We start from the raw sequence: 25455 nt of genomic DNA on the forward strand, positions 1-25455 counted from the left end.
ACTTGATCTCCCTATTACTCAACTCCACTTGACCACTAGACCGAGGATGATAAGGAGATGCAACTCTATGGTTGACATCATACTTAGCTAGCATCTTACGGAAAACACCATGAATGAAGTGTGAACCGCCATCAGTCATCAAGTATCTAGGGACTCCAAATCTTGGGAATATGAATTCTTTAAGCATCTTAATAGAGGTGTGGTGATCAGCATTTTTAGTGGGGATAGCTTCTACCCACTTGGTAACGTAATCCACAGCAACTAAGATGTGAGTGTACCCATTGGAACTCGGGAAGGGTCCCATATAATCAAAGCCCCAGACATCAAATGGTTCAATGACAAGTGAATAGTTCATAGGCATTTCCTGACGCTTACTGATGTTCCCTATCCTTTGGCATTCGTCACAAGACAAGACAAACTTACGAGCATCCTTGAAGAGAGTGGGCCAATAGAAACCTGATTGCAATACCTTATGGGCAGTTCTATCTCCAGCATGGTGTCTTCCGTAGGCTTCAGAATGACACTTCTGCAGGATATGTCCCTGTTCATGTTCAGGCACACAACGTCTAATAACACCATCTACTCCTTCCTTATAAAGGTGAGGATCATCCCAAAAGTAGTGTCTCAAATCAAAGAAGAATTTCTTCTTTTGTTGATAGGTGAAACTGGGTGGTATGTATTTGGCTACGATATAGTTTGCATAATCGGCATACCACGGTGCACTAAGTGAAGTGCGGATGACATTTAATTGCTCATCAGGAAAGCTTTCATCAATTGGTAGTGGGTCATCAAGGACATTCTCTAGCCTAGACAAGTTACCTGCTACACGGTTATCGGCACCCTTTCGGTCAACGACGTGCAAATCAAATTCCTGTAGCAGGAGAACTCATCTGATCAGCCTAGGCTTAGCGTCCTTCTTCTGCATAAGGTACTTAATAGCAGCATGATCAGAGTGAATAGTGACTTTGGAGTCAACTATGTAAGATCTGAACTTTTCACATGCAAACACGACTGCTAAAAATTCCTTCTCCGTAGTGGCATAGTTTCTTTGGGCACTGTCTAGAGTTTAACTAGCGTAGTGGATGACATTCAACTTCTTGTCAACTCTTTGTCCTAGAACAACACCAACAGCATAATCACTAGCGTCACACATGATTTCAAAGGGCAAGTTCCAGTTAGGTGGTTGAACAATAGGTGCGGTTATCAAGGCCTTCTTAAGTATTTCGAAAGCTTCCTCACAATCCTCATAAAAAACAAAAGGAACATCCTTCTGCAAGAGGTTGGTAAGAGGCCTAGAAATCTTAGAGAAGTCTTTAATGAACATTCTATAGAAACCAGCATGACCTAGGAAACTTCGTATACCTCTGATATCTGTGGGGCAAGGCATTTTCTCAATTGCATCAACCTTAGCCTTATCAACTTCAATGCCTCTTTTAGAGATTTTGTGTCCTAAGACGATACCTTCATTAACCATAAAGTGGCACTTCTCCCAATTCAATACGAGGTTGGTTTCTTCGCATCTCTGTAAGACTCGATCAAGGTTGTTGAGGCAATCATCAAAGGAAGACCCGTAAACGGAGAAGTCATCCATGAAAACCTCGACAATCTTTTCACAAAAGTCAGAGAATATAGCCATCATACATCTTTGGAAGGTGGCAGGTGCATTACATAAGCCAAAAGGCATACGTCTATAGGCGAAGGTACCGAAAGGGCAGGTGAAAGTGGTTTTCTCTTGATCAGATTGTGCAACAGGTATTTGCGAGAAACCTGAATAACCGTCAAGAAAGCAGAAGTGTGTGTATTTTGATAGCCTTTCTAGCATTTGGTCGATGAACACAACGGATAATGATCTTTCCTGGTTGCCTTGTTCAGTTTCCGGAAGTCTATCACCATTCTATAGCAGGTAATAATCCTTTGTGGGATTAATTCATCCTTATCATTAGGAACGACGGTGATACCTCCCTTCTTAGGTACGCAATGTACTAGACTTACCCAATCACTATGAGCAACAGGATAAATGATTCCTGCTTCCATAAGCTTTAATATTTCTTTTCTAACGACCTCTTTCATCTTAGGATTTAATCTCCTTTGATGATCAGCAACTGGTTTAAAGTCAGGATCGGTTTTAATCTTGTGCTGACATAGAGTAGGACTAATACCCTTAAGATCATCAAGAGTATATCCAATAGCAGCGCGGTGCTTCCTCAGAGTTTTTAGTAACTTCTTCTCTTCGCGCTCTGAGAGGAGAGCACTAATAATGACAGGATATATCTCCTTCTCATCAAGATAGGCATACTTAAGAGTATCAGGCAACTGTTTAAGCTCGAACACAGGATCACCCTTTGGTGCGGGAGGATCCCCAAGCAGTTCAACAGGCAGATTATTCTTGAGAATAGGATGTTGTTCTAAGACAATTCTATCTATCTCATCTCTCTCCTCCATATGCATATCATTTTCATGCTCAAGCAGATATTGCTCTAAAGGATCCATAGGAGGTACGTCAATAGAGGCAAGAGCAATGATTTTATCTCTACCAGACGACTCTCTTTCATGGCTTTGTCTACCAAACTTGGAGAAGTTAAATTCATGAGACACACCCTCGAAACTTACTGTGACGGTCTGCTTAATGCAATCAATGTTAGCATTGACAGTGTTGAGAAAGGGTCTACCAAATATGATGGGACAAAAGCTATCTTGTGAAGTACCAAGGACGAGGAAATCAGTAGGATACTTCGTCTTACCACACAGTACTTCTACGTCTCTCACAATTCCCAGAGGGCAGATAGTGTCTCTATTAGCTAGCGTGATAGTGACATCAATGGGTTCTAACTCAGCAGGTGCAATCTGATCTTTGATTTCATCATAGAGAGAACGGGGTATTGCACTAACACTAGCTCCCATATCACATAAACCATGGTAACAGTGATCTCCTATCTTAACAGAAACAACGGGTAGGCCAACTACTGGTCCGTGCTTGTCTTTCGCGTGAGGTTTAGCAATTCTAGCTGAGTCCTCACAGAATTTGATATCATGCCCATCTATGTCTTCGGCTAAGAGATCTTTGATAATAGCGACACCAGGTTCAACTCTAATCTCCTCAGGGGTGCAAGTGGTCTAATGTAACCCCTACTTATCATAGTTGGAGCTTTAGAATAATCCTTTATCCTAGCAGGGTATGGTGGTTTCTCAGTGTAAGCACAAGGAACAACAGGATCACTAAAAGCTATGATTTTCTCAGAGTCAAAGATTCACATAGAGAAGCTACTATCTCAGAGTCAAGTCCATACTTAGCGCTAAAATCTCTAGAAGTGTTTGTCTCAACAAAAGATTTAACGCAATCAAACTGGAAATTCATACCTGACTCCTTACCTTCCTCCAGCTCCCAATCTTCAGAGTTGAGTTTGATTCTCTCCAATAAATTCCACTTGTGATCAATATCCTTCTTCATAAAAGAACCGGCACAAGAAGTGTCAAGCATGGTACGATTTTCATGAGAAAGCCGAGCATAAAAGTTCTGAGTGATGATTTCTCTCGAGAGCTCATGATTGGGGCATGAATATAGCATTGACTTAAGCCTCCCCCAAGCTTGAGCTATGCTTTCCCTGTCACGAGGCCAAAAGTTATAAATAAAGTTCCGATCACGATGTACTAAATGCACAGGATAGAACTTTTGATGAAATTCCAATTTCAACCGATTGTAGCCCCATGATCCAGCATCATCACATAGCCTATACCATGTCAACGCCTTATCCTTCAAAGATAAAGGAAATACTTTGTTCTTTACCTCATCCTCGGGCAAACCTGCAAGCTTAAATAAACCACAAACTTCATCTACATAGATTAGATGAAAGTCTAGATGTGAAGATCCATCTCTTGTAAAAGGATTAGCCAGTAGTTTCTCAAGCATACCCAAAGGAATTTCATAAAAGATATTTTAAGTAGGTACCTCAGGTTGAGGAGCAACTCCTCGTGCTTCCGTTCCTGGTAAAGATACCCCGAACAAACTCCTCAAAGGAAGAGTTTCCATAGTGACAAGTGACAATAAATTTCAGCACAGTATAAAGATGTTTCCTTACCAATTTCCACTTACCAAAGGCGCTTCACTCCCCGGCAACGGCGCCAGAAAAGAGTCTTGATGACCCACAAGTATAGGGGATCAATCCTAGTCCTTTCGATAAGTAAGAGTGTCGAACCCAACGAGGAGCAGAAGGCTCTGATAAACGGATTTCAGCAAGGTGATAACTGCAAGCACTGAAAGTAGCGGTAACAGGTGATTGTGCAGCGAGGTGAAACGTAGCAAGCAAAGAGTAACAAGTAACAAGTAGTAGCAACGGTGCAGCAAGTGGCCCAATCCCTTTTGTAGCAAGGGACAAGCCTGAGCAAAGTCTTATAGGAGGAAAAACGCTCCCGAGGACACACGGGAATTTCTGTCATGCTAGTTTCGTCATGTTCATATGATTCGCGTTCGTTACTTTGATAGTTTGATATGTGGGTGGACCGGCGCTTGGGTACTGCCCTTACTTGGACAAGCATCCCACTTATGATTAACCTCTCTCGCAAGCATCCGCAACTACAAAAGAAGAATTAAGACAAAGTCTAACCATAGCATTAAACTAGTGGATCCAAATCAGCCCCTCACGAAGCAACACATAGACTGGGGTTTAAGCTTCTGTCACTCCAGCAACCCATCATCTACTTACTACTTCCCAATGTCTTCCTCTAGGCCCAAATATGGTGGAGTGTTATGTAGTCGACGTTCACATAACACCACTAGAGGAAAAACAACATACAACATATTAAAATATCGAACGAATATCAAATTCACATGACTATTATCAGCATGAATTATCCCATGTCCCCAGGAACAAAAGTAACTACTCACAAGACATAATCATAATCATGACCAGAGGTGTAATGAATAGCATCAAGGATCTGAACATAAGCTCTTCCACCAAATAAAACAACTAGCATCAACTACAAGGAGTAATCAACACTACTAGCAACCTTACAAGTACCAATCGGAGTTGCGAGACGAAGATTGGTTACAAGAGATGAACTAGGGATTGGAGAGGAGATGGTGCTGATGAAGATGTTCATGAAGATTCCTCCCCTCCGACGAGAGGAGTGTTGGTGATGACGATGGCGACAATTTCCCCCTCCGGGAGGGAAGTTTCCCCGGCAGGATCGTCCTGCCGGAGCTCTAGATTGGATCTGCTGAAGTTCCGCCTCGTGGCGGCGGCGAAACCACGAATAAGCTCCCTCTTGATTTTTTTCTAGACCAGGACGCTTCATATAGCAAAAGAGGGGGCTAGTGGGCCTTCAGGCAGCCCACAAGCCTGCCCTGCGCCACCAGGGGGGTGGTGGCGGTGGGCAAGCTTGTGGGGCCCTGGTAGCCCCCCTCCGGTAGTTCTTTCGCCCAGTATTTTTAATATATTCCAGAAAAAATCCACGTAAATTTTCAGGGCATTTGGAGATGTGCAGAATAGTGGACTACGATTTGCTCCTTTTCCAGTCCAGAATTCCAGCTGCCTGAATTCTCCCTCTTCAAATAATCCTTGCAAAATAAGAGAGAAAAGGCATAAATATGGCACCACAAGTAATATAACAGCCCAAAAAGCAATAAATATCAACATGAAAGGATGATGCAAAATGGAAGTATCAATACACAAGGGCAATCATCATTATTTGAGTAGCCTTTCTGAATAAGGAACTCACTTAGTTGGTTATACCACATTCTACCCGACTGTTTTAAGCCATATAGTGACTTCTATAATTTTACACAATATGTGTTGCGATTTGCTTTTGGATTCGGCATTTTAAGTCCTTCAGGGACTTTCATATATATGTCCGATTTAAGTGACCCATATAAGTATGCTGTCACTACATCCATCAACTGCATAGATAAATTCATTTGTATTGCCAATGATATTAAGTATCGAAACGTTATTCCACTCATAACAGGAGAGTATGTATCATCGTAATCGATGCCAGATCTCTGTGTGAACCCTTGTGCTACAAGCCTCGCTTTGTATCTCACCACCTTATTGTTTTCGTTCCTTTTTTGAACGAAAACCCATTTTGCTCCCACAGGGAAGACATTCTGAGGAGTAGGTATTATTGAGGAAAACACCTCTCTTTGGTTGAGGGAGTGCAGTTCTGCCCCAATTGCTTCCTTCCATTTAGGCCAATCAGGACGCTTGAGGCACTCCCTGACGGTCTTTGGTTCTGGATCCAGTTGAAGGGTTTTAGAAATTTCGGGGGCAAAATATATGTCGACAATTGTAGTCTCTCTATTATATGATTCTCCTCATTCTATATAGTTTATGGAAATTTCTTTTATACCTTCAGACTCTATGTGATTTCCCACAACAATAGAGTCATGGTGTTCCGATGTCCCAGCTATTATGTTTTTATGCACATTTATGCTAGGTTCAAGATGTTGATCATCTGGTTGGTGTCCTTCAACTTGAGGTTGAATTGCATTTACTCGTAGAGGATTTGGTTTCCTCTGTTTCCGCGAAGGCTTTTGAGAAGCTATATTCCGGCTAACCAGATTTCTCCCCCTCTTACTCTCATTTGGGGGTTGAGTGGTTTTAGTTGGTATCTCCACTCGTTCTGGTGCATTAACAGCGGGAATATGTGATTTAGTGACACCTTTATGGTCAGTAAATGCATCTGGTAGATTATTTGCAATTTGTTGCAAATCTATGATCCTCTGAACTTCAGTTTCAGATTCTTTAGTACGTGGATCGAAGGACTGAATGTCTGTTACATTCCAATCTATTTCCTGGCATTCTTTGTGGTTTGATTCACCCCCTAATGCTGGGAAACGGTCCTCATCAAAAATTGAATCAGCGTAGCGGGCAGTAAACAGGTCCCCTGTAAGAGATTCAAGATATTTAACAATTGACGGAGAATTATAACCCACATAGATCCCTAGTTTTCTGTGGGGGCCCATTGTTGTACACTGCGGTGATGATATCGGTACGTATACTGCGCAACCGAATTTCCGCAGATGGGAAATACTTGGATGAGTGCCACTACTAGTTGTAGTGGGGAGGTTGTATGATATGCAGTTGGTCTGATTTGTACCAGATCTGCGGCGTGTAATACCGCATGTGCCCAACAAGATGCTGGTAAATTACAATTCTGTAATAGTGGTCGAGCAACTAATTTTACTCTTTTGATGAGACATTCAGCCAAACCATTTTGAGTATGGACATAAGGCACAGAATGTTCTAAATGAATGCCCATAGCCATGCAATAGTCATTGAATGCACGTGAAGAGAATTCAACAGCATTGTCCATTCGAATTGTTTTTATCCTATTTTTAGGATGATTTGCTCTTAATTTGATAATTTGAGCAATTAGCTTGGCAAAAGCATGATTTCGTGTGGACAATAGACATACATGTGACCATCTAGTAGATGCATCTATGAGCACCATGAAATATCTAAAAGGTCCTGATAGTGGTTGAATTGGACCACATATATCTCCTTGAATGCGTTCAAGGAAGTTCAGTGACTCACTTTTTACTTTAAGATAAGATGGTCTTATAATTAATTTCCCAGTTGCACATGCGGTGCACACAAAATCTGATGATTTTGGGAAATTTTTAGTTGGAAGGCTCTGACCAATAGAATTGTCAATAATTTTTCTCATCATCCCTATGCCAGGATGACCTAGACGATCATGCCAAGTCTGGAATTTATCAAGATCTTGAAAAATTATTTTGTACGCAACATCTGGTACGGGTTTTATATAACTGTAATATAATCCAGATGAAAGTGAGGGGAATTTTTCAAGAATTTGTTTCTCAGACCCATTGCTCTTTGTTAAAAGCAAATATTCAGAATTATTTTCAGAAATTGTTTCCAGATGGAAATTATTTGATCTGAGGTCTTTGAAACTTAGAAGGGTGCGTGTAGATTCAGGATACAAGATGCATCCTCAATTACAATCGTAGTACCCAAAGGTAGAACAAGTGTGGCTCGTCGTGAGCCAATAATTGATGCATCGCGACCGGCGATTGTCATAATATTCCCTTTTCTCTTAGTTAGAGTTTGGAAATATTTTATTTCCCTTAAAATTGTGTTAGTGGTACAACTGTCCACCAAACATAATTCTTCTTCCATTGGATTATTTTCCCGTAAAATCTATATAGAGTAAGAGAATATTTCAGAATGAAACTTTATTCATATTACTCACATATATATATATATATATATATATATATATATATATATACATACACAAAGTATTCATATTACAGTTACAAATATAAATATGACATTATGTTTGAATTACATAATACGATTGGTCCGTAGGACTTTATTCTACTTAGAGTTATACAAATTATAACATCCATTATTACAATAAAATAGCTGATAACATCAAATGAGTGATGTGGAGATTATATGATATCTCCATATGCGTCTTGGGTGTATTCCACCATCATGTTGTCAACATCAAGAAGATCTTCAGCCTTCTGCCTTGTTTCCTTAGGAGCGCTTTGAGAAGTGCTAGCTTCAAGGTTTTCTTCTTGTTGTAAAGCGTTGAAGTGAGCTTCAGCTTTTCCACGATCTTCTTTGCCTTTCCCAGTGGATTTGAGGTATAAATCCGCTAGATGCTTGGGAGTACGGCATTTGCTAGTACGATGGTTAGTACATCCACACCTTTGACAAATCTCGGAGTCGGTGTTTCGGTCATTTTTCATGAAGTGACCTTTACCTTTAGATTTACCAAAGCTTTTCTGCTTGTTGTTCCTTTTCCACTTTCCATTGAATTTCTTGAAATTCTTTTTGATGCCCCCGTACTTTTTAGTAAACTGAGTGTTAGCATGTGCTTCAGGGAGTGGCATTGAGCCCGTTGGGCATGTCTGATGATTCTTCATGAGAAGTTCATCATGTTTCTCAGCCTAGAGTAAAGTGTATATGAGCTCAGAATACTTTTTGTATTTTTGTTGACGGTACTGCTGGTGTAGTACCCTCATCGAGGGGTGGAAAGTGGACAAGGTCTTCTCAATAAGGTCTTCTTCAGAAATTGCTTGATTGCAAAACCTTAGTTTTGAGTTAACCTTGTGAACTGCAGAGTTATATGCTGCCACAAATTTCAAGTCTTGGAACCTTATGAGGGACCATTCTCTCTGTGCTTCTGGCAGCATAACTGCTCTTTGTTGGTCATATCTCTCCTTGAGAGAGTTCCACAAAGCTAGTGGATCTTCTTCCATCAAATATTCCGACTTTAAGTCCGGATGGAGATGGTGCCTTAAGAAACTTAAAGCTGTATATTTGGCTGTCGTGGGGATTTCTCCGGCACCTTCAACGGGTGTGATGATAGTGGAACCGAGTTTACGGCTTTCGAGGGCTATCTTTGCATCCATAGCCCATGGTAAATAGTTACTACCATCTAGTTCAAGTTCATGAAATTCACGATGCATGACGCGAGCCATTTCCGGCATGGTATTTTCATGCATAATTCAGTTTTACTATGAGAGTAAAATATAAGTAACAACAAATGCTTTGATGAAGCAAAATTTGCAAGTATAGTTGATGATTTATACTTATATGTGTAGACCTCATTATATATATATGGCACTTTGAAGATAGTCACCGTTGCGGTGTAGATCTCACAGTAATGGAGAACATAATCTGGTTTTGACCAGTAGATGTTTATATATCCATTACCTTGTGTCATACTACATTTTACAAAAACACATTGAAGGTAGTCATCTATCTCATGATTAGATGTAGACCTCACAGTAAGAGTGGATAGTCTGCAATTTGGTGCAGTAGATCACACAATTACCTTGTGATTTGCAGGTATCATATTTGAGGTAATCACGTCAATTTACATATTTTGGAAGAGCACATGAAGATAACCATTTTGCCATAACAAGAGAATGACAAAAATGTAGATCTTTTAGCAACGAGGATAATCTGCAAAGTGCAGTAGATGCCTCGTCTGTCTTGTGATTCCAAAATTTGAATTGTGAGAAAATAGAATAAAATAAAAGATATGGTACTGAAGAGTTACATATTCTTAAAAAAAGAAAATTGCTGAAGCAATCAAATAGAGTATGTACACATAGTAGTCTGAGACTTTATTTATTAGACAATACTTGGTCTAACTATTCAAACTTACAGTACATTTCAGACTGAATATAATAACCAGATGTTCTAGATACAATAAAATAGCACACTCAAATGGAGAGGATTGGCTGCTATGCAATATATTGGTGGTACTATAGCTATTCTCTGTTGAAAATGCTAGAGCACCAGCAGCACTTATTAGATATAATTGACTGTGGGCTAATTTAGGTGAGGAGCAGGAGGGTCGACCTGGCCCATGCACCAACAGGGAGAGGATAAGGAGGGCAGGAGCGACAGAGTCTCCCCACGTCACAGCCACTCCCCAAATCCCCTCTCTGTTCTCGATCAGGAGCACACCACCTCTCCTCGTCGGCCTCCCCTGCCCCGTCGCACCGGCTTCAAGGGAAACGGGGCGGGCCCCACTGCGCAGCCCGGCTACCTCCGCTGCTACTCGCCCCCGATGCGCCGGTGAGGCCCAGGGCATCCGGCGACCACGCGCCACGAAGGGCCGTGCGGTTCTGCGCCATAGCAGCGGCGAACTGGCGCAGGATCCGGCGATGGCGTCGGGGGAAGAAGTGGTGCCGGAGGAGGAGGAGGTGTCACCGGTGATGAAGGGGGTAGCGTCGACGACGAGCCCAGGTCCTCCATCCCCTCTTCCTCAACCTTGATCTTGATGTTCAAGACGAGGATGGTGCGGTAACCGCCGCGTTCCTCTGGATCCGGTGTCGGAGATTGCAGATCCGGGATGGGGCCGGTCTGTGCTGCCACTGCCGGCGTCGGGGATGGCAGATCCGGGGCGTGGCCATCCGTGCGCGCTGGGCACGGTCCAAACTCGTGCTGCATGCAGTACGGGGGAAGAGGCGGCGACGCGAGTTCACAGGGGAACGTCTCTTCTTCCCCGAGGAACGGCGCCGATGGCCCTGCAAGAAGCCAATCCATGGGAGGTATGTTGAAATCGGATGGCGAAGTGGCTGGAGCCGAAGGCCCAGTCTGTTGCAGTGTAGCGGTGGCCGGAGTCGAAGATCCAGCCTGGTGCACCGTTGGTGCACGCCCACGAAGTGGTTGGTTGCCTGGGCATGCATACCCACGGCGACGGTTCTGGCGGTGGTTCCCGGCGAAGAAGCGGCGACGAGGGCCACTCCTTGCACCAAGTCCCTGACGGCGACGTGCAATACGGTGGTGATGGGTGCGTGAAAAGCGGTTGTTTTCTTTTTGCAGGAAGCGTGCGAAAGCGAAAGCAGGCGAGGACAAATCTCTTCCTGCCATTCTCACCTTTCTCGTGGCTCTCTGTCGCTCTCGGCAGAGCGAGCGCTGATAACGTGTAAAGGGTAAAAACGACAGATAGAAACAAATGATGGAACAATCTCTCATTGATTGAAGATGCGGGTATTTATACCCCGAGTATAGAGTCGGTTTACAATGGAACTGTTGCTAAACTAAGGCAACCGACATGACAAGGATTATCCCTTAATGAATGTATTTAATTAATTCCTAACAGGGATGAATGTACTCGCATGAATCCACTCCATCTCGCTGATGGTGATTATAACCCATTGGGTTAATACATGCATCTAGTAGTATACTTTTTGACAAATTTGATTGCTAATATGCATGCATCCATGATGCAACTCGTAAAAACAAACTTGTCAGGCACTGCTTATGCTTCAGTTTTTGCAACCTTTTCACTTTGACCTAAAAGCCAAAAAACCCTCCTAATTAAATAGAGGCTTTTGGCTTCTGATTTTAGTTTATACCATTATATAACAATATAGATTCATAAGCCAAAGTCGAAGCTTTTGGGCTTCTGCTTTTGGCTTATACTAACATATAACAATGTAGATTCACAAGCCAAAAGCCCCTATTTACTTAGAGACATATACGTCGCTACTGCGCGCACGAATCATTGATGTGTGGATCGATTGAGGCACATTGCTGCTGCCGTTTGCCATCCTTTGGCATCTGTTTCCACCGAGTAGATGCAACGTCACCGAGACTAGAAGCCAGCATGCCACAACAACAAAGAGCCATCAATAGATATCTGCTGCATGTCTATCGCACTGTGATGCATGCAGGACATCATGTATATATGAACGTACAAATCTTTACCTAATAATAAAGAGGCTATCGTTTCCGTCGGAAAACCCACCGAAGTGATTTTACAAAAAAGCCCTTACTGTTTATGACATTAAACTCGTAGTATATATTAAATATTTTTTTAAATACTCATATCTTTTCAACCGTAACTCCAAATTTAACATATTATACATGGAATTTGATTAGAAAAATATGTAAAATTTATCTGTTAAACGTTTAATAAAAGTACTATCTAGGATGCAATCTTAATAAATAAGTCATTATTCGTCTTTTTTTCATACTGGTACTCATCCGGGTTGGGGATGAACACGTCAACAAAATCAGGATTACAGATGAAACTGAAGGTCACTTGACTGATTCTTTGTACGTATTAAATCTACATGCAAGCCGTGTTAAAATAGAAGACCTGTGAAATTTTGAACTGCATTTTTGTAGGATAAGATCATCTTTATTTGTATCGTAACTATAAATTCTTAAATTATAGACATTTTTTATAAATTAAGAGCGTGTGCCGTGTGGTATTTCTTTCTCCCGTTGCAACGCATGGGCCCTTTTGCTAGTATATACTCAAAACTATAAATATTTCGGTACAGAGGGAGTAGAATACATCAAATGCTTATAATATGTTGCGTAGGATTTCGTTGTTGTTGCATACTAGATGTATACCCACATTAACTATAACCTTGTATCTTACACAAATACACAAAGAAACGTTAGCCATGCCTACGACGAAACTTGTGTAGAACGTTTCAAAATATTTCAAAAATAATAATCAGAAATTGCAGAATACATATATGGCTATTCTCGAAAGTTTTAGATTTCTTGGACCATTGGTTTCAAAGATTTAGGCTTTTGAACTTTCAACTTCTAATTATTGATTGAATTTTGAGAGAAATTTCAAAGTTCCCAGAAACATTTGAAATGCATTCCAAAAATTGAAGAATGCTTATTTTAGTAATTTGTGAAAGTTTAAGATCACTTGGATCATAGCTTTGAGAGATTAATGCTTCTAAACTTTCAACTTTAGATTTTGATCCATGGAAAGGGAAGCTTTCTACTCAATTTTGTTCCCTGAACTATATTTTTTTTTTTAAATCCTTCTTAACGGATAATGTAGAAGGGGCAAAGAAGGATTGTCAGACATTTGCAAATGCATCCAAGGGTTGCCGCATTTTGCAAGGGCATATAGCTCACTGTCAGACATTCCAAGGGCATAAAAAGTTGTTACCCTTTACACAATGCTTGGAAATTTTAGAAATTGGCAATAACTACCACACGCATCACATCAAATTACCAATAATTGCCACAAACACATTGATATAGAAAACAAAAATCAACACATGAAATTCTTGACAAAAGTCGCATTGGGCGTGGAATATCCCGAGACAATCATTGAATTCCAGGTGCTTCTTGTAGGAGCTTCCCTTCCCCAAGCTTGTGAAACAAGGGACCAAAAACAAAATCGCCCACATTAGTGTAGCTATAAGCAGAATCTTGTCATCAACCAGAACATAAACTCGAGAAATAATGATGAAAGAGCATAACGTGCTCCAAATTAAAGCCGTTCTTGGCATATGCACCACCACGGTTACCAGCATACATCCACACAAAAGACCCTGAATGCTTGAGCGTAACCTGAAGAGAACAAAATATCTTAAGGAGGATAAACACTTCTTTTTTAGGCAGCAGGGTAAAACATGGAACAATCAGTATGGGCTCTAATTTTAGTTCCCAAACAAGAACCAAGAAAATATCAGATGGGAACAGCGAACATAACCGTGTGATAAGACAGATTTTTGAACATGGTGAAGGAAGCAAAGAGCAATTTTTGAACAGAGAGACGACTGACGACCATGGGGGACGAGGATACCGCCACTGCAGTGTTGGGGGACGCGAGGGCCATCTTCTTCTCGATGCCCGTGGTGGCCGTGTACGACAGGGCGGGGGTGGGAGTGGTTGTCTGTTGCGCCTGCTTACCCCGTGAGGTGGGACACAGTTAGGGTTTAGGGAGCCGGAGAGGAGGACGAGGGTCGAGAGGCGGTGTACGTGGTCGCGGCAAGGAGGCATTGCGAGGGGCGAGGCGGCAGCGGAAGTGGAAGTCGGCGGGGAAAGCGGTGCGACCGATGCAGCACACGGCGGGTTCTGGCGGATTTTTTTAGGGAAAGTGTGACGCCCTCGGCTTAATCGTACGCTAATCATACACGCAAATGCGTACGATCAAATCCAAGGACTCACGGGGAGATATCACAACACAACTCTAGACACAAATAAAATAACATCAGCTTCATATTACAAGCCAGGGGCCTCGAGGGCTAGAATACGAAAGCTCGATAAACACACGAGTCAGCGGAAGCAACAAATATCTGAGTACAGACATAAAACAACATGGGGTGCCTTAGAGAAGGCTAGCACAAAAGATACAACGATCGAACGAGGCGAGGCCTCCTGCCTGGAAACCTCCTAACTACTCCTGATCATCAGCGGCCTCCACGTAGTAGTAGGCACCGTCGGGGTAGCAGTCGTCGGCGGCGGGGACCTCCATCTCCTGGGCTTCATCATCTGGTCGCAGCAAACGGATCAAGGAAACAAGGGGGGAGCAAAGCAGCGGTGAGTACTCATCCAAAGTACTCGCAAGTCTTACATCAGAACTATTCTAATTATGCATCAGTATCAAAGAAGGGGGTTATATGTGGACTGACTGCAGCAATGCGAGAATAGAGAGAGAAGGCCTAGTCCTATCAAAGACTAGCATCTTCAGGGTCTTGCAGCAATAGACGAGAGTAGAACAGGGGTAACACATTAATAGTCATATTGTTACAGCAATATTAAAGTGAGGTCACGCCTAAAGATCCTCCCTCGACTCCCTGCGAGGAAGCAATCCCGAGGCAAACTAAATCCAGTTAAGTAACAATTGTAGTTGTATAAGATCGGGACACAACTCCAAGTCGTCCTGTAACCGTGGACACGGCTATCCGAATAGTTAATTTTCATCCCTGCAGGGGTGCACCACATGTCCCGTCACGCTCGATAACACTCTGGCCGGACATACTTTTCTGGGTCCTGCCCGGCCTCGGAATATCGACACGTCGCAGCCCCACCTAAGACTAATCAGAGAGGCCAGCCCGCCGGTCTAAAACCTAAGCACAAAGGGTTCATGGGCCCAGTTCCCCTTCACGCTCCTGCACGTGGCGTGGGCGGCCGACGTCAGTCCTAGCATCCCTTAATCACAAGCGCGATGCATCTCGGGACCACTCGGGCGCGCGCCGCTACACTGCTGGCATCTGAAAAGCTTCGGCTGATACCGCGACGCCGAGTACCCATAATTCTTCCCGCGTAGCCGGTTAGTGCGAAAAGGTCTCCGGCCAACCCAGATCAAATACCCAAATCCATTAGCATTTTAATTAGGCCAACAACACGGTCTCGCGGGAATCCACCCGTCTTACAACTAATCACCGAAGAACCCAGTAACATGGTCGAGTAACTGTGTGGTTGTAACATCGGGGGGAATCCGAGGAATCACCCTCGTTGGATCCCGAACGATGTACCCGTCAAGGTGGGCTTAGAGGAATCACCCTCGAGGGTCCCACACTCGCGGGGTTGCACGACAGGGGCGTCATCGGGAATGGTGAAAGAGGAATCACCCTCGATAACCACGACCGACTAGCTATACTACAGAGATATCATCAGGAGTACTTAGCGAGGTGTCACCCTCGGTACCCGATAGTATCCCTGTAGCGTCGTACAACGAAGGGGGGTGAACGTGCTGTGTCGGGTCTGGCTCGTCGATCAGAGATCGAGATTTGAAAACAAGCGGGGCAACTGAGCTACGGGGTCAGAGGGGATGACTGCTCCACCTATACTAAGCAGGTTAAAGGTACAGGACTGAAAGTAGCAGTTCATCAAAAACAGGCTATGCATCAGATATAGGAGCTAACTACAACAGTAGCAAAATACTAATGCAAGCAGTAGGAAGAAAGACATAGGCGGTATAGGAATGATCAAGGGGAATTTGCTTGCCTTGCTGCTCTGCGGCAAAGGACTGATCGGCAGGGTCGTAGATGTACCCGGCAGCAGCGTCAGTCTCGGGGTCTACCGGTAAGAAGAGGGGGAAGAAACAATAAATAATAGCACCGATGCAACACCAAGCATGACATGGAAGGATGCAAGCTAGACATGAGCTAACGCAGCAACATCCGTCATAGACGGGTCGGAAGAATATCTCACGATATTTTCCGGGTCTCGGGCTACTACCGGTTACACTGGAAACGATGGAAAAGTTCCATGTTTGCTATGCTAGGGACGCGTGACAGACGAATGGACCGTGTATCCGGGTTCGTCTCGCTTTGCTGATCAACTTTCATGTTGAAAATATTTTGATCTGACTTACGGATTATTTAATATTAATTTTCAAAGTTTTATTAATTATTTAGGAATTAAAAACAGATTTAAATGATTTAATAAAATCCCATTATGACATCATCGCGATGTCAGGCTGACATCAACATTTGACCGGTCAACTGACCAGCGGGTCCCGAACGTCATAGGCACAAGTTTTTATTAAGATTAATTATTACTTAATCAGATTAATTTAGTGGGGGACCCGCGTGTCATACTCTAATTATGTTAATTAATTATTTTAACTAATATATCGATTTATTTATTTATTTAATAAAACATTATTTTTATTTTTATTTTAACTATCGCGTGGGGCCTCCCTGTCATAGATAGCGGGTGCATTGGCCCCACCGGTAATGAACCGATAAAGTGGTTCCTTTTGCTTTCAAATCATCGATCCGGACAGACGCGAATCCACGCTGGTCTGTGATGGGAATTCGATGACGTGGCATCATTAGCGGTTGATCACTGTAGCTTAATTACAATCACTACTGTAGCAAAAGTCGAGGATGTCACAGAAAGCATAGCTTTATAGATCAACTACGTACAAGCATCTCACCTGACACGTGATACGCCACATCGGGCGGTACAACCGAGTCCCATTCGACACAATTATCGGGGGCACAGGTGCTACCAATTTGGGCTAATACATGAGCTACCATGTTCGAGCTACGATTACATGTGATAACACTCCAATGGGTGAACCATAGCTTTAGCTGGTACTTCGGGTCCTCGATGATAGCTGTGTAGGGTGATGCGTCAGTGCGGGAAGTGTCCATGGCCTCCGTGAGCAGCTGCGAATCTGTCTCAAACACCACTCTGGTCGTGCCCATCTCAGTTGCTGTCGTAACAGCTGCCGACGGTGCATGTAGTTCGGCTCCGAAGGCGCAGGAAACATGCTCTTGTCTCCCAGCCCGCGCGAGTAAGAGCCGGCCGGAGCAGTCGCGGGCCGCGATTCCCCATGCACTGAAAAGGTTGCCCGGCGTGAAGGCTCCATCTAGATTGATTTTGATGAACTCCTCTTGCGGTGGCTCCCATCGGTTTGGTGCACGCTTGCGCATCCCAGTGACTAGGATCTGCTCATACTCCAGGGCATCGCTTCGGGTTCGCCTCGCGATCTCCTCCGCCTGCACAGAAGATTCCCCCTCACAAATTTTGTTTCTGTGATTCCACCAGTGCCACCAGAAGGTGATGATCAGAACCCGTTTCTTCTCTTCTAGCCCCCATAGAGAGTCTAGCATTGCATGCACGCCCTCGATCGCTTCGAGCCTATAGTGTTCCTGTTCCAGACCGAGCAACCTCCAGACTTTTTTGGCAGCCTTGCATCTGATGAATAGATGGCCGCCGTCCTCAACTCCTCTGCCACAAACGAAGCAAGTCATAGCTCCCAGCGACATGCCTCGACGCGCCAGGTTAGTACATAGGGCTAGGGACTCATGTCGGAGGCGCCACACAAACATCTGAAGCTTTGCGGGGCATGGTATTTTCCAAATTCGCTTCCACGATTGGTCTGGGCATGCATCGAGACGACCAGCTCCCGTTGCGCTTGAACCTGGCGATCCACCACGCTGGTTTTTGTTTAGTTGAGCCAATAATTTGTATGCGCTCTTGACAGAGTGTACCCCTTTTGAATCAAAGTGCCACGCAATAAAATCTGCCACTCCCTCCCGTAGTGGTATTTGCAGTATGTAACGGGCATCATCCGCATAGAACGTCTCCCGTACCAGTTGCTCGTCCCAGCCTCCTGTGATTGCGCACAGCAGTTCGTGCACCTGTGTTAGTAGGCTCGTGCCCCTCGGCGTTATAATGCGCCTCGACCATGGTCGAGGTATCCATGGGTCTCGCCAGATGTTTATGCTTGTGCCATCCCCAACCCGCCATATGTAGCCTTGTTTCACCACGTCGAGTCCTCGGAGGATACTGCGCCAGGAGTATGATATGCCGTCGTGAGCCACTGCCTCTAGTGCTGAGCAGTAAGGGAAGTACCGGGCTTTTAGTATACTGGCACAAAGGCTGTCCGGGTTCTGAATGATTCTCCACCCCTGCCGGGATAGCATCGCCAAGTTGAAGGTATGCATATCCCTGAATCCAAGACCCCCCATAGCTTTGGGGAGAGTGAGTTTCTCCCACCTCAGCCAATGCAGCGAGTTGTTCTTGTCCTGCTGACTCCACCAGAATTTCCCAAGCAAGGCATTCAACTCCGCACAGAATGATTTAGTCAGGTCAAAGCATGACATTGCGTATGTGGGAATAGCATGTCCAACCGCTTTGACCAGGACTTCCTTACTTTCCTTGGCAAGTAGTTTCTCCTGCCACTCGTAGACCCGTCCACACATGTTCCGTTTTAGATATCTGAATGCTTGCTTCCGTGATCACCCAACATGGACAGGCAGGCCCAGGTATTTGTCGTTCCAGTCCTCGCTTCATATCGCCAGCGCATCCTTCACAGCGATTCGGTCCTGGTCTTGAGTATTGGGGCTGAACATAATAGCCGACTTCTCTGTGTTGATGCACTGCCCCGAGCATGCTTCATATAGCTGCAAAATGTTGTGGAGGGCAGTTGCTTCCTGCTGCTGTGCTCGAATCAGGAGCATGGAATCATCAGCGAATAACAGGTGTGAGACGCAAGGGGCCCTAGGGCAGATCTTCACGCCGTAGAGAACGCCTTGTTCCTCCGCATGGCGTAGTAATGCCGATAGCCCTTCCGCACAGATGACAAAGAGGTAGGGAGAGAGGGGGTCCCCCTGTCTAAGGCCGCGCGATGGGCAGAATTGCTGTGTGAAAGTGCCATTAACCTTAATCTGATAGCTCACAGTGGTGACACATTTCATGACAAGTGCAATCCATCCATTGCTGAAACCCAGCTTGCCAAGCATGGCCTCCAAAAAGCTCCACTCCACTCGGTCATACGCCTTGCTCATATCTGCTTTCACTGCCGCCACCCCACTGGTCCCGTTCCTCTTGTTCATCAGATAGTGGGAAACCTCATAGGCTATCAACACATTGTCAGTGATCAGCCTCCCAGGAACGAATGCACTTTGGTTCTCAGAGATCACCTGTGGGAGTACAATCTTAAGCCTATTAGCAATGACCTTGGATACCAGTTTGTACACAACATTGCAGAGACTGATTGGCCGGAGATCCTTGATCCTCCTCGGGTTCTTGACTTTAGGGATGAGCACAATGGTGGTACTACTCCAGCCCTTCGGGAAGGTATCTCCATTCAGGACCTTAAGGACTTCCTGTACAACATGATCACCCATGAAATGCCAATGTCGTTTGAAAACAATCGCCGGCATACCATCCGGGCCCGGTGATTTTAGGTCACCGATATGGTCCAATGCGGCCTTCACCTCCTCCCTGGTGTACTCAGCCGTAAGCACATTATTCATAGCAGGAGAGACTCACGGATTCACCCTCTGTAGCAGCTCGGTAAGGCGATGTGGGTTGGCTGTAGTGAATAGTCCCTGGAAAAAAGAGCAGACATAGTTAGTTAAGGCTGGTCCCTCCTCCACCACCGAGCCATCCTCCCGACAAATCTCCTTCAGTTTATTTGCTCTCTTCCTCGCAGATGCTACTGATTGCAAGTATTTTATGTTCTTGTTCCCACCTCTTAGCCACCACATATGAGCACGCTGTTTCAGTTTGGTATATTTCTTCTCCTTAAGGGACGCCAGATCAATACGCAGGCGAGTTTCCTCCTGCACCTTCGCTTCAGTTGTAGGAGATTTCATGCATCTGTCTAATCTGGCTCGGGTCTCCTTGATTCTCCCCTCCAGCTCCCCTACAACTTCTCTACTCCAATTTGTCATGTCTCCCGCCACACTCATTAGGGCCCCGGCAACGCCCCGTTTCTCCTCATGGAATCCCCTATCCCAGGCTTTCCGGATGACCTCCTCACATCCATCCTCCTGCAGCCACCGTGCTTCAAAGCGGAAATTATGGTCGCTCCTTCTCGAGGCACGGTCCGCACCCTCCAGGGAGACAATGATGGGGCGGTGATCCGAATGTCCTGGGTCCCCATGCCGCACCAATGCATGTGGAAACGCCTCACACCAGTCGTTATTTGCAGTGGCGCGATCGAGTCTCTCGCAGATGTATGAAGAGGCTTGCCGGCTATGGTTCCTCCAGGTATACATGTCCCCCTCAAAACCAATGTCCCGCAACTCGCAGAAGTCTAGAGCATCCCGGAGTCGTTCATGTGGCGTTGTGGGCGTTCTGCTCCACCCCTTTTTTCGTTGCTTGCTAGGATCTCGTTGAAATCGCCAAAGCATAGCCACGGGCGCCCACTCTGGTGTTGTTGTTTTAGTATACGCAGCAGCTTCCACGTTTCCTTCTTCCTCTCCATGGCCGACTCTCCATATATCCCGGTTATTCGCCACACTAGCCCCTCCTCATTAACCACATCCACATCGACATGCCTTCGCCCATAGGACCGAAGGGAGGCATCCAAGTCCTTCCTCCAGAATAGGGCCACCCCTCTCCCACTGCTTTCGTCCTTCCACGCTACCATGTTAGCAAGTCCCAACCACCATCGAAATCTACCCAACTGCTTCTCCTTCATCCTTGTTTCGCATAGGAACGGGATGTCTGGGTCTTCCATCCTCCTCAGCTCGAGGAGAGATTGAACTGCCGGGCCATTCCCCAAACCCCGGCAGTTCCAACTTATGAGTTTCATTGTGCCCGACGGGGTTGCTCTTGCAACCCAGCCGATATGGAAAGAGAATGTTCACTCTCCGAAATAATACCCCCTGCCACTTTGGTATGCTCTGATCCCTGCTCCATAGCCCCCGTCCCACGGCATTTCTTTATGACAGTTGTTTCCTCCACCTCCATTTCTGCTCCCCCTCGCTTCCCTAAGCATATCTCCATCCTTTCCTGGTTTCCCTGTCCTTCTGCCCTTTCCCTCCGTTTGAACCTCTTCCCAGCTGCTCCCTGAGACTTTGACACGGCTACTTCCCCGCCTCCAACTAGTAGGTCTCCCTGTACTTGTGCAATGTCCGCCACTCCCCCTCTCCCGATCAACTGACTACCTTCAGTCCTCCTCATTCCCTTCTCTTCCGTGGAAGCATCAATGACATCCATATCTACCCGATCAGAGTGTGCTTGATCATCAGGAGTGCTCTTAAACGGAAGACGCTTGGTCACCCTGCTAGCAGTCCCATCCTCCCCCCGTTTCGCGGTGATCTTCAGCGGGCTAGTCACCTCGGTCTCCTCCTGCCTCGTAGCCTTATCACTACCGGTGTTGGTTGTGTCCTCCTTCCATGCTGCCGCGTTGTTGCCTGACCCTCGGGACCCTTTCTCCCATCCGATTGTCCTTCTCCTCTCCTGGCTTCCCTCACTTCCACTTATGCTCCTACTATTCTGTCCTCGTCCGTACACGCCCCCATCCGTTTTCCTATGGTATACCTCCGCCCACAGCCATGGGCCAAACTGGGGTACATCCCCTTTCAACGGTCTAGTGAGGCAGTCCTTCTCGCCATGTCCTATCACACCACAGGTATAGCAGAAATTCGGCATATGTTCATACTCAAACCTGCACCAAAGCAGCCCCTTCTTCTTCTTCTGTCCTGTCTCCTCCTCCTCAACATCCTCCATCCCTCACTGTTTCTCCTTCTTCTGTTCACGCTGTAGGACAAAACCTCGCATGAGCGGTATCGTAATGTTCAGCTTAACTTTGACGCGTAGGTATTTCCCCACAGCCATGCCATCAGGTCCCACCTCAACTTCCACTAACTCATGAAAATCAGCTCCAATGCGTTCACCAGTGTCTCTATTCATCTGGCCGAGAGGGAGGCCAAAGACTCGGATCCACATCGGGATTAGTTTGAATTCATATTCATCGACAGTTTTCTCCGGGTCGAACTCCTCCATCACCAGCAGCTCCTTATCAAACCACCACGGCCCCTCCTCCAGGGCTCTCCTCCAGCCAGCCGCTTGTCGGAACGTGAACAGGAACACGTTCGTCTCCAGCTCCTTGCACTCCAGCCCCTTAATCGGGCACCATATCCTCCCCAGGGTTTGGCCAATGATCCCTGCATGGACCGGCTTCTCCGAGAAAAGTTTCCCCACCGCTTGTGGAGCAACCATGCCATCTTGCTCCGATCTGCCTGTCACTGCGCCCCCGACTTTGATCCCGCGCCGCTCCGCCGCCAACAGCTTCAGGCCGCGCATCAGCCCCTCCACATCGTCCATCCTCCTCCTCCTCCTCCTTACCCCCGAACTCCGAGAAATCGAAACCTAGGGCCAGATTGTGGTGTACGACCGCGATCCCTAGCTCGTGGAAGGCTTATGGTGGACTGGGATGGTGATTTACGACGGCTGGAGGGTGCAGATGGGTGCCCGCCGGGGGAGGGATCGATCAACCTTGCCTGTCGACGCGAGGAAACCCTAGCCGGGGCAGGATCGCCTCGAAATCGCCCCTCCGACAATTACGCTAACCGCCACCGTAAGGGGCGGACAAATTGCCTGGTTCTGGCGGATTTGGCGGTAGAAAGACCTTCGATTGACCGGGTGTGGCCTTCAACTTTAGCCATTATTTCTACTACGTACATTATTACACACCACAAAAATTACATATACTCCCTCCGTTTCTAAATATAAGTCTTTCTAGAGATTTCACTAGTGAACTACATACGAATATATATAGACATACTTTACAATATAGGTTCATTCATTTTGCTCCGTATGTAGATCATTAGTGAAATTTCTTAAAAGACTTATATTTAGGAACGGAGGGAGTAGTTCTTGAACCCTGGCCCCTCGAAACTGGCAATGCCTCTAAAAACAAAATGAAAACTATTGCATATGGAATCCTTCTGGTAAAAAAAAGAAAATGTTCGTCTCGAAGACGATCTATTAATTCTGGTGAAAAGGACTCCAACAGAACCATCACAATTTATATGATGATAATAACGAGCAATTGAATTTCTATAAATAAAAAATAACGGTGTCCTTTATTTCCAAATTGCGCTTCAGCTGACGCATTAGCGTGACCACTTGGAACTACATAAAAGCTCATCAAAGTGTATGGGAAGGCAAATGAAGATGGGCCGGCGTGCCAACGTGGCTGAAGAAGACTATGTATTTTATTTGCACGATTCCATGCATAAGTCCATTGAAGTACAGCAGCTGTTGCTTAGTAAACAACAGTTGCAATAGAATCGAGTGCGGCAGTTCCAGCCCCTATGGATGCATAATCCGTGTGGTAAATTAATCTTCTTGCTGATTTTGTCTTCCATGTTTCGGCCTACGGGACAAAAATATATATCAACCATTAATATCCATCTGTATATGTTGATTACCAAATCGAATGACGACTTTGAATCCAGTGGCACGTGTATACAAACATAAATCGGAATAGGAATGACCAGGGACAACCTTGGTGGTAGTGCCCAATCAACTAGAGAACAAATTAGCATTATTTGTAAAGACAAACATGCACGAGCATGGCATACTAGTTTGCAGAGGTCGGGGGTTAAATTCTTTTTTCGTGGTATCATTTTGATACGGTTATAATATTAGCAAAAGATTTCATCGTGCGACAAAGGGGAATTACTAGTAACTCATGACTTGACTTACAATGTGCATGGATAGCAAAGCACATGAGAAGCAGCAGTGAGAGCAGAGTTGCTGCATGAGCAAGGCCGGTGCGCTTGGCCATTAGGACGACGAAATTGAAATTGCAAATAGTTCCTTGGTGAGTGTGTATGTAAGTTTTCTGATGGGAGTACACTACAATATGCTTGCTCTATCTACACACTATTTGTGTCTATATATGTAGGAGGAGGAGGAGGAAATTCAATTTAGGGATATAATAAATCACCTCCAAGAATATGTCTATCAATATATAGAATACGTTAATTGTACCAACATATATCCTTGGAATACACTAATTGTAACCTATATATAGCTAGTACACTAATTATATATATAACATTTAGAATACATTAATCGTGCCAATATATATCCTTAGAATACATTAATTGTAACCTATATATATATATATATATATATATATCGAAATTGGTAATTTCAGAACGTTCTGTATTTTGCATTAGATCCGAACGAACTGGAAACCATCAGATCACGACCTCTTGGCTGCCATGGCCCTTTACACATGCACGTGCACGTGCACTTTGAGCTGACCAGCTGCGGGATGGGATCTCGATCTCGTGATTACGTGCAAGAAAAATAAATTCACATGTGTTTGGTGGAATTCTCAATACCTGACCGATGGAATGAGGCGTTCCCCGTCAACCAACTCATCTATGTGACTCTTTTGTCCAAATCTCTGAACATATTGCTATTTGACCTCTCAACAAGAAAATACCACCTATAATAAATCAAGTTAGCTATGATGCATTCGAATACCATGGATGCTTAGCCTTTTTTGTTTGAACAACGATTGATATCTAGCCTCTTGGTGACATCCTACGTGGGCAAGCATAGCTATTTTTCGTTCAGCTATCAATCCATATGATCGAGCATGAGGATGCTATTTTTCATATTTTTTATTTCATTTATTTCTTATCAACTAAAGCGAGCCAAATTGGTCGCTGCTTTGATTGTACGTCATTTGTTCCTAAATACTCTCTCCGTCCGGAAATACTTGTCCTAGAGATGAATGTATCTAGACTTATTTTAGTTATAAATACATTAATTATATCTATTTCTAGGACAAGTATTTCCGGACGGAGGGAGTATAAGAGAGGGGCCATGCCAAAAAAATGTGGAAAACATACGGACAGTAACTTTTGTGTAATACACTAGTAGAAAAAGGGTCTTTTGTCCCGGTTCGTAAGGGCCTTCTGTCACGGTTTCTGAACCGGGACAAAAAGGTCGTTACTAATGCTCTTGGCCTTTAGTCCCAGTT

The sequence above is a fragment of the Hordeum vulgare genome, chromosome 6H (assembly GCF_904849725.1).
Source record: "Hordeum vulgare subsp. vulgare chromosome 6H, MorexV3_pseudomolecules_assembly, whole genome shotgun sequence".
Taxonomy (NCBI): domain Eukaryota; kingdom Viridiplantae; phylum Streptophyta; class Magnoliopsida; order Poales; family Poaceae; genus Hordeum; species Hordeum vulgare.